Here is an 8,495-nt window from a genome sequence, read left to right as displayed (position 1 = left end):
GATCCGAGTAATAATTTAAGACTCGGTCCAGATCTTTTTTTTCGAGGAGGATCCAGATCCTATCCGGATCCATATGGTCTAAAATTTGAGGATCCTGATCCGTAAAAAAATGGATTTGGATCCACGAATCCGAGTAGGGTCCATTACCCACTGACATTTTTGTATGAAACTATGCATTGAAATGAATTTAACAAGATGCTACATGAATATGTTTTTTATATATACAAATGAAAATATTTGTTTAAAAAAATTTAAAGTTTGACTTCAAGATAGAGAAATAAGCACTATATTATGAGACGGAGTGAGTAATACTAACTAGTAATTACTCCCATCCTTTTCCATCAACACACTTTTGCACTTCCCTTTGTTGAGTAAGGGGAAAATGGTAAGAGGAACTCACATCCTCAAGTGCCTTGTGATCCCACAAATTTTATACAAACTAAATAACTAGACTAAGTATTACTTGTAATTACTTACTATTAAATTAGATTAGTATATGATATAATACACCTTATGAAAAAAAATACACACCAATATATAACTGATTTTCTGATGCGGTCCAATAAACCGCATCAGATTTTTTAAAAACGCAATGGTTTTTTTAATTTGATGCGGTCCACAAGAGGACCACATCAGATTTTTCTGCTAACTTTCCCTCCCATTTTTTGGTTGCTTTTCGGATGCGGTTTTATAAAAATTGCATCTGTTACTAAGTGACGTATAAGGTTTTTTCCACTAGTGATTATATCTTGGGGTCCTTCTCGAGTTGAATCTATTGGAGGTCACAAGTATTTTGTGTCGATGATTGATGATAATTCAAGAATGGTCGGGTTGGTTAATTATGATGAAGCGTAAAAGTGAGGCTTTCAAGAACTTCAAGAAGTGGAAGGCTTTAGTGGAAAATCAAGCTGAAAGGAAGATCAAAAGGTTGCGTACTAATAATGGTATGAAATTATGTTGGTCTTAGTTTAATGAGTTCTGCAAGAATGAAGGGATTTCTCGCCATCATATTGTTAGGAATACGCCACAACAAAATAGAGTTGCAGAACGCATGAATCAGACATTGTTGGAGAGAGCGAGGTGCATGCTCTCAAATGTTGGGTTAGCTAGAAGATTTTGGGCAGAAGCTGTAAGTAAAGTAGCTTGCTATCTAATCAACCATGGACCTCACACAGGTATTGACTACACAACACATTATGAGGTGTGGTCTGGTAAGCCTGCAGATTAGTCATTGTTGAGAGTTTTTGGTTTTATTGTTTATTATCATGTAAATGAGGGTAAATTAGAACCTAGAGCTAAGAAGAGTGTATTTGTGGGTTTTGGGAGTGGATTTAAGGGCTATAGAATCTGGTCACCTTTTGAGAGTCGTGTTATACTTAGTATGTGTGTAATATTTGATGAAAATTATATGCTTAACTCTCTTGGGAAGTTTATTGTGGTGTCTTTTAGTAGTGATGTTGATAAACAGGTGGAGCTGCAAGTCACCCTCGATGAGAGTGAATCACAACGCCAAGGTGGAGAAGATCAACATGGTGATACTAAATCTTCTAGTTCTAGTCATCAATCAACCATATTTGAAGCACATCAACCAATTATATCTGAAGCATAATACTTGAGGATATGGTTGCTTATGCACTATAGGTTGCTGAGGAGGTGGAGGCGGAAAATCATGAGCCATCCACCTATAAAGAAGCTGTTTCTAGTAGCGAGTCTGCTCAATGGCTCGCTGCAATGGGAGATGAGATGGAGTCTCTGGCTAAGAATCAAACTTGGGAGCTAGTCAAACGTCCTAAGGAGAGAAATATTATCACATGCACATGAGTTTTCAAGAAGAAGGAAGGGTCTTCACCTTCTAAGGGGGTCAAGTATAAAGCTCATGTTGTTGAAAGAGGGTTCACAAAAATGGAAGGAGTTGATACTTGATTATAATGAGATTTTCTCACCAATAGTCAGACATACTTCCATCAGGGCGCTACTAGCAATAGTTGCATATCAGGATCTTTAACTTGAGCAACTATATGTGAAAACAGCTTTCCTACGTGGGGAATTGAAAGAGGAGATTTATATGACCCAACCAGATGGGTTCCAAGTTCATAGAAAAGAAGAGTATGTTTGCATGTCGAAGAAGTCCTTGTATGGACTTAGTCAGTCTTCTAGGCAGTGGTAAAAATGGTTTGATAGTTACATGATTGAGTTAGGGTACAACAGGAGTTTGTATGACTGTTGTGTGTATCACAACAAGCTAAGTGATGGGTCATTGGTTTATCTGGTCCTGTACGTAGATGATATGCTCATAGTTGCAAAGACCAAGTCTGATATTCAGAGGTTGAAGGGTCTTCTCAGTGCTGAGTTTGAAATGAAGGATTTGGGTGTTGCGAAAAAGATTTTGGGTTTGGAGATCTATAGGGAAAGAGGTCAAAGGAAGCTTTTCTTGTCACAAAAAGGTTATATTCATAAGATTTTGTCAAGGTTTGGCATGTCAACAACTAAGCCTATAGATACTCCAAATGCTTCAATAATCATTTGTCTGTTGCTTTTGCACCCAAGACCGCTGAGGAGAAGGAGTACATGAGTCGGGTCCCTTATGCTAGTGTGGTAGGGAGTTTGATGTACGCTATGGTTTGCACTAGGCCGGATCTTGCATATGCAGTTAGTGTCGTTAGTAGGTTCATGGGTGACCCTGGTAAGGAGCACGCAGTCAAGGGGATTTTTCGTTACCTTAGAGCTACGTCTATAATTGGTCTCATTTATGGGAATGATACTTGGTGTTTAGTCACTGGTTATTTTGACTCTAATTATGCTGGAGATATTGATGGTAGGAGGTCAATGACTAGTTATGTATTTACTCTTGGTGGTTATGTTGTTAGTTGGAAGGCAACTTTGCAGGCTACAGGCACTTTGTCTACTACTGAAGCATAGTACATGGCGTTGACAGCAGCTGCTAAAGAGGGGATATGGTTAAAAGGGCTAGTCAGTGATCTTGGATTACATCACGATCAGGATATTGTGTATTGCGACAGTCTGAGTGCAATATGCTTAGCCAAGGATCAAGTCCATCATGAGAGGACTAAGCATATTGATGTGAGATATCATTTTCTGAGGAGTGAGACAAGAATTAAGGTGAAGAAGGTAGGAACCTGTTATAATCCTGCTGATATGTTCACCAAACCAGTTCCGCAGACTAAGTTTCAACATTGTTTAGACTTACTCAATGTTCGCGAATGTTAGTTGCCCTCTTGGGGAAAACCTGGGATCCTTAGGGACCAATCTGGTCTGATTATCTTTTGGAACAAATCTGTTTGTAGGGAGATTCTGGACGTTGTGATCAATGCATCCCTTTTTTGGTTTATTGTGAGAGGATGCAAGTCAAGGTGGAGATTTGTAAGAGTAAGTGCCTTGAATGTGTTCGACAAAATGCGTCAAAAGGTGTCTTTGGACAACCGCCCGATTGGGTCGAGCTAAGCCTCCCAATCGGGTCGAGCGAAGCCTCCCAATCGGGCTCGAGACAATTTCGTTAGCAGTTGTGTTTGGTGTTTCCCCGATGGCATCGTGCATACTCTCCCGATCAGGCGCCTTTAGCGAACAGCGACCGGGCAAGGTTTCCTAATCGTGCCCGCAACAAATCTGGGGTTTGGTAAAATACTGCCTCGATCGGGAGAATGTCACCCGACCAGATCGGGCGAGTGGCCGATTAACGCGGAAACGCGTTTTTCTGACGGGAGTATAAAAGGTTCTTTTACCTAATTGTTTTAGACTACGAATTAAGTGTAATTCTCTTTGTAATATGGTTTCCTCACATAATAAAATACTCTCTCTATCTGCCCGTGGATGTAGCCAAATTGGTGAACCACATAAATATGTTGTCTGCTTTTATTGTTTTTACATTCGATTATTTGTTTCTTTCTCACATCCGTTATAACACAAAGCTATTTGATTAATAAGCTTTGGGCACTTACAAAAAATATAGCTACACCTTACTGTGCGTTCAGCATTGTAATTATAAAATTCTATTGCACAATACTTTGCTCCCACATGTTGGTGATGATATGTAATTCCGCATTTCTAAATTTTTACGCTGTAAATTGTATGATTACATGGGTTTATTTTATTATGAATGTTGTAATTTCTCACTAGTCGCGTTGCAACTGGCCATTCATGTCCAATATGCAGGTATATTTCCAGCATCGGACATTTATAAACATCCACGCAAAAATTCAGAGGTTGAATCATCTTGTGATGGCTATTAAAAAACTGATATATGGGCATGGCGTCTTGCCTGGATCCGCATCTTGCCATCTTCAAATGCAAGACTAGGCATATTATTGCCCCAAACTCTTGTTATGTTGCTTATTTGTTTACTTGTAAAAAGCCCTGGGTTGTTACCCAAGAAATATGACAATTGTATAATAATATCAATATGAAAGTAATTAGCTGGAATATACTTGGGGGATTTATGGGAGAATTGTGTACTTAATAAAGAATTTTACCCTGATATCTTGTTTGTTATTGAAACTCTAACAAATAAGTATAATAAGCATAGACTATGTAAGTTTTTGGGATTTGATAAAATGGCATCTATTAACCCGGACATTGTGGTGGAATATGGATTTTTGGAAATACGAATATTTTTGACTTGTTAGAAATAAAAAAAATTCCTAGATTAGCCTACCTGAAAGTATTTCATAAGGAAAAATAAATTACGAGAAGGATTCTTGGGATTTATGCTCCAGCGCAAGAGAGAGATAAACAGAAATTTTTACATGACTTAAATCAATATTTTAGCTCTATCACTGAACCACGGCTACTTCTTGGTGATTTTAATGAACTCTTCCATGTTCATGATAAAAAAAAGGCAGTCAACCTGCATATATAAACCGATTGTTTATATTAAATAATTTTCTGACGAACACGGGTGCCATTGATATACCCATTCAAGGTTATCACTTCACTTGGAAAATAAATATCAATGGAACCACGGTCTATGAAAGACTATATAGAGGCATAAGCCACTCTTCTGAGCAACAAATATTTTCGGATAACTACATCTTAAACGAGGTTTTTTCTTGTTCTAACCACGCCCCAATTATTTACCAATCACGAAGCTTCCAACCCCCTATACCCCGTCGTTTTCGATTTTATAATGCATGGACTCATGACTCAGAGGTTAAAAAAATTGTTCATAAATACTGGCATTCCTTTATTGGAGGATCAGAATTTTACACCATTTGTCACAAGCTGAGGAAAATCAATCTGACCTCAAATCATGGCACTCATGAACTTATGGCAATACTCATAAGAAATTGGCTGAAAATGGAGACAAATTGAAAAATCTAGAATCTCAATTACTACAATTTTCACATAATAATCATATAGAGCAACACATGCACCGTCTAAAAAAACCGAAAGAACGACTCTTAGCATTCTCCAGACAATATTGGGGAAAGTATGCCCGAAAAAAAGTGGTTAACACAAGGAGACCGTAACTCCACATTTTTCCATGAAAAATGTAAGTCACGAAAACAAAAGCAAACTATCTACCATCTTAAAATTATCTAGATCAATGGAAAAACAAACCAAGAAGAAATCCAATGCATAATACTTCAAAAGTTTAAACAACGATTCCAATCAAATGTGCTACTGAATCACCCATTATATATACCTAGTATAGCAAAAAGTATGTCCGAAACGGATAATCAGGAACTCATCAAACCTATTCAAGATGATGAATTAAGGAAGCTTTGTTGGACATAAACCCCGACAAATCGCATGGGTCAGATGATTTTGGAGTCTCATTCTTTCAAACTTTTTGGCCCGTTATAGGTCAAGATCTTTGTGAAGCAATTAAAACCTTTTTAAGACATGGTCATTTATTAAGAAGCCTAAATCATACTCTTATTACACTTATCCCGAAGAATTTAAGCCCAGAAAGATCCACTCACTTCCGACCTATAAGTCTTTGCACTACTATATATAAGATCATTTCAAAGATGATAGTTAATACACTACGACCAGTTCTCCAATCTATTATTAATCCTTTGCAAAGTGCATTCACGAGGGGAAGAGAAATCCATGATATATAGTATATTAATAATAAAGGAAATTCTGAACTCTTTCCACAAATTAAAAAACCACAAAGGATGGTTTGCATTGAAACTCGATATGGAAAAAGCATATGACAGACTAGAATGGGATTTCATCCTAAAATCATTAGAGCTACTAGGATTTCATCCCACATGAATAAAATGGATTAAGTTTTGCATATCAATTATTAATGGCATAAATTTAGTAAGCTTCACTCCCACACGTGGCATTAGGCAAGGAGATCCCGTATCCCCTTACCTTTTTATTATATGCATGGAGGTTCTTCCACGACAACTTTTAATAGCAGCCCAAAATCCTAAATCTGGCATTGGGTTCAAAGTTGCACCACAAACTCAAAAATTTCTTATTCTTTGCCGATGACTGCCTAATTTTTGGCAAAGCAACTCTATCATCCATGACCAACCTTAAACAAGTTCTAGATAATTTTTGTACTGCTTCAGGCCAGCTTATAAATTATCATAAGTCTTCAATCATTTTCTCCAAACACACACCTCCAATATGAAAGCAGCAAATTGCGAGAAACCTGCATATGCAACCAAAAATGTCTCTCGGACGCTATCTCGGCATCCACTTTTCCTCTTATAAATGCCTCACACAAGACTTTCATCACCTATTGGAGAAAACTGACAAAAAGCTCAACTCATGGTCTAACATATTCCTATCCAAGGCTGGACGAATGGTATTTATTCAAAGCTTCCTTGAAGCAACCCCTTCCTTTGTCATGGCCTCATCAAAAATCCCAAATAAAACTGCTAAATCTCTAGATACCCTTAATCAGAAATTTTTCTGGAAAAACTCCTCCAAGTCACAAAGTATCCCACTCATTTCTTGGGATAAAACCTGTCAACCCAAATTCCTAGGAGGACTAGGTCTCCGAAAAACAAAGCCAGTAAACCAAGCTTTTTTAGCCAAATTAGGATGGAAAATACAGTCAAACCACTTCAGTCTATGGACTTCAATAATAAAGAGAAAACATTTGCATATAACTTCATTATTTGAATATAAAACCAAATAATCTGACTCTGTCATTTGGAAAGCAATCCTCTCTATCCGCAATCTCATTAAACAAAGGAATGCAATGGAAATTGGGAACGGGAATCCATGTATTATTTTGGCTTGATAACTGATGCCTCCCAACTAATATCATTAAATACTTAAAATTAGATCCCAACTCTATTCAGAACATCGACTTAACAGTAGACGAATGTATCACCCCCTCTAAAGAATGGAATATAAATTACTTATGACTCCTTATCCATAACATTTAGTGCAAATAGTATTGGGTATACCTATCTCAAGACGGGAGCTATTAGATGTCCCATTATGGGGGCCTACAAATAATGGAAATTTTTCAATCAAGTCAGCCACTTGGCTTGCACATGACCCTAATAGTTTCCTAAAATCAAAATGGCCCTTTAATTGGATTTGGAATCCAGACATCTCCCCAAATTAAAAGTTTTCATCTGACAAATGTTTCAAAATAGTCTGCCTACTCGTGACAACTTGGTAAAACAAAATATCACTAATTCGTTAGATTGTCCTTTCTGCAACAGCCAACCAAAATGAAGAAACCATACCTTTGGCCAATGCTCTACTATTAAGAGATTCTGGAACTCCTCAGATGTTCAAAGCTCCAGTCAAGGCAACTTCCAAATCAGCCCATTGACCAATGTTTGCTTCTCCTTTATTCAAAGAAAGACCCTTCCATCACAAAAGTCATATCAATTCTATGGAGTATATGGAAAGAGCGAAATCTTCTCATTTTAATAATGACCAATTATCAAATAATAGAATTCTATACAGAGCAAAATATCACTTCTCTGAATGGCAAGCCAGAATTAAAGATAATTTAATTACTAACAACCCATTTCAAGTTTGCAGGTATCCCAAAAATATTCGTGTTCGATGGAACCGACCACCGCTAAATACTATTAAGCTCAAACTTTGATGGGTCAGCCTACCAAAAATCCTCAGCTGCAGGCATTGTGCTACGCACCTCGACTACAGACGTCTTAAATACAAGTGCATTTAAATTTGGACCTACCACTTCTCTAGTGGTTGAAACTCTTGCTCTCCAAGAAGGTCTTCTGATTGTCAAAAGATTAATATTCCTCATCAACATCCTTCAAGGGAAGTTCATCTGCCCCTAGAAGCTTGACTATCTCATAATGGACTCTCCAAATCGGTAAAGGATTTCGAATAATCCAGTTCGCATATATATTCTGAGAAGCAAATCAAGTTGTTGATCATCTATCAAAAATAGGGCACACTCTGTCCAATTCAACAATGGTTATGAACTTGGCTACTAACAAGAGTCTTTCCCATCTTCTATATTTTGATAAATTAGGAAAATACCTTGAGAGAAGGATTTCCTAATTTTCTCCTCGTACTTT

Source organism: Beta vulgaris, chromosome 3 (assembly GCF_026745355.1).
Source record: "Beta vulgaris subsp. vulgaris cultivar EL10 chromosome 3, EL10.2, whole genome shotgun sequence".
NCBI classification, from domain to species: Eukaryota; Viridiplantae; Streptophyta; class Magnoliopsida; order Caryophyllales; family Amaranthaceae; genus Beta; species Beta vulgaris.
Note: the sequence above shows the minus strand (reverse complement) of the source record.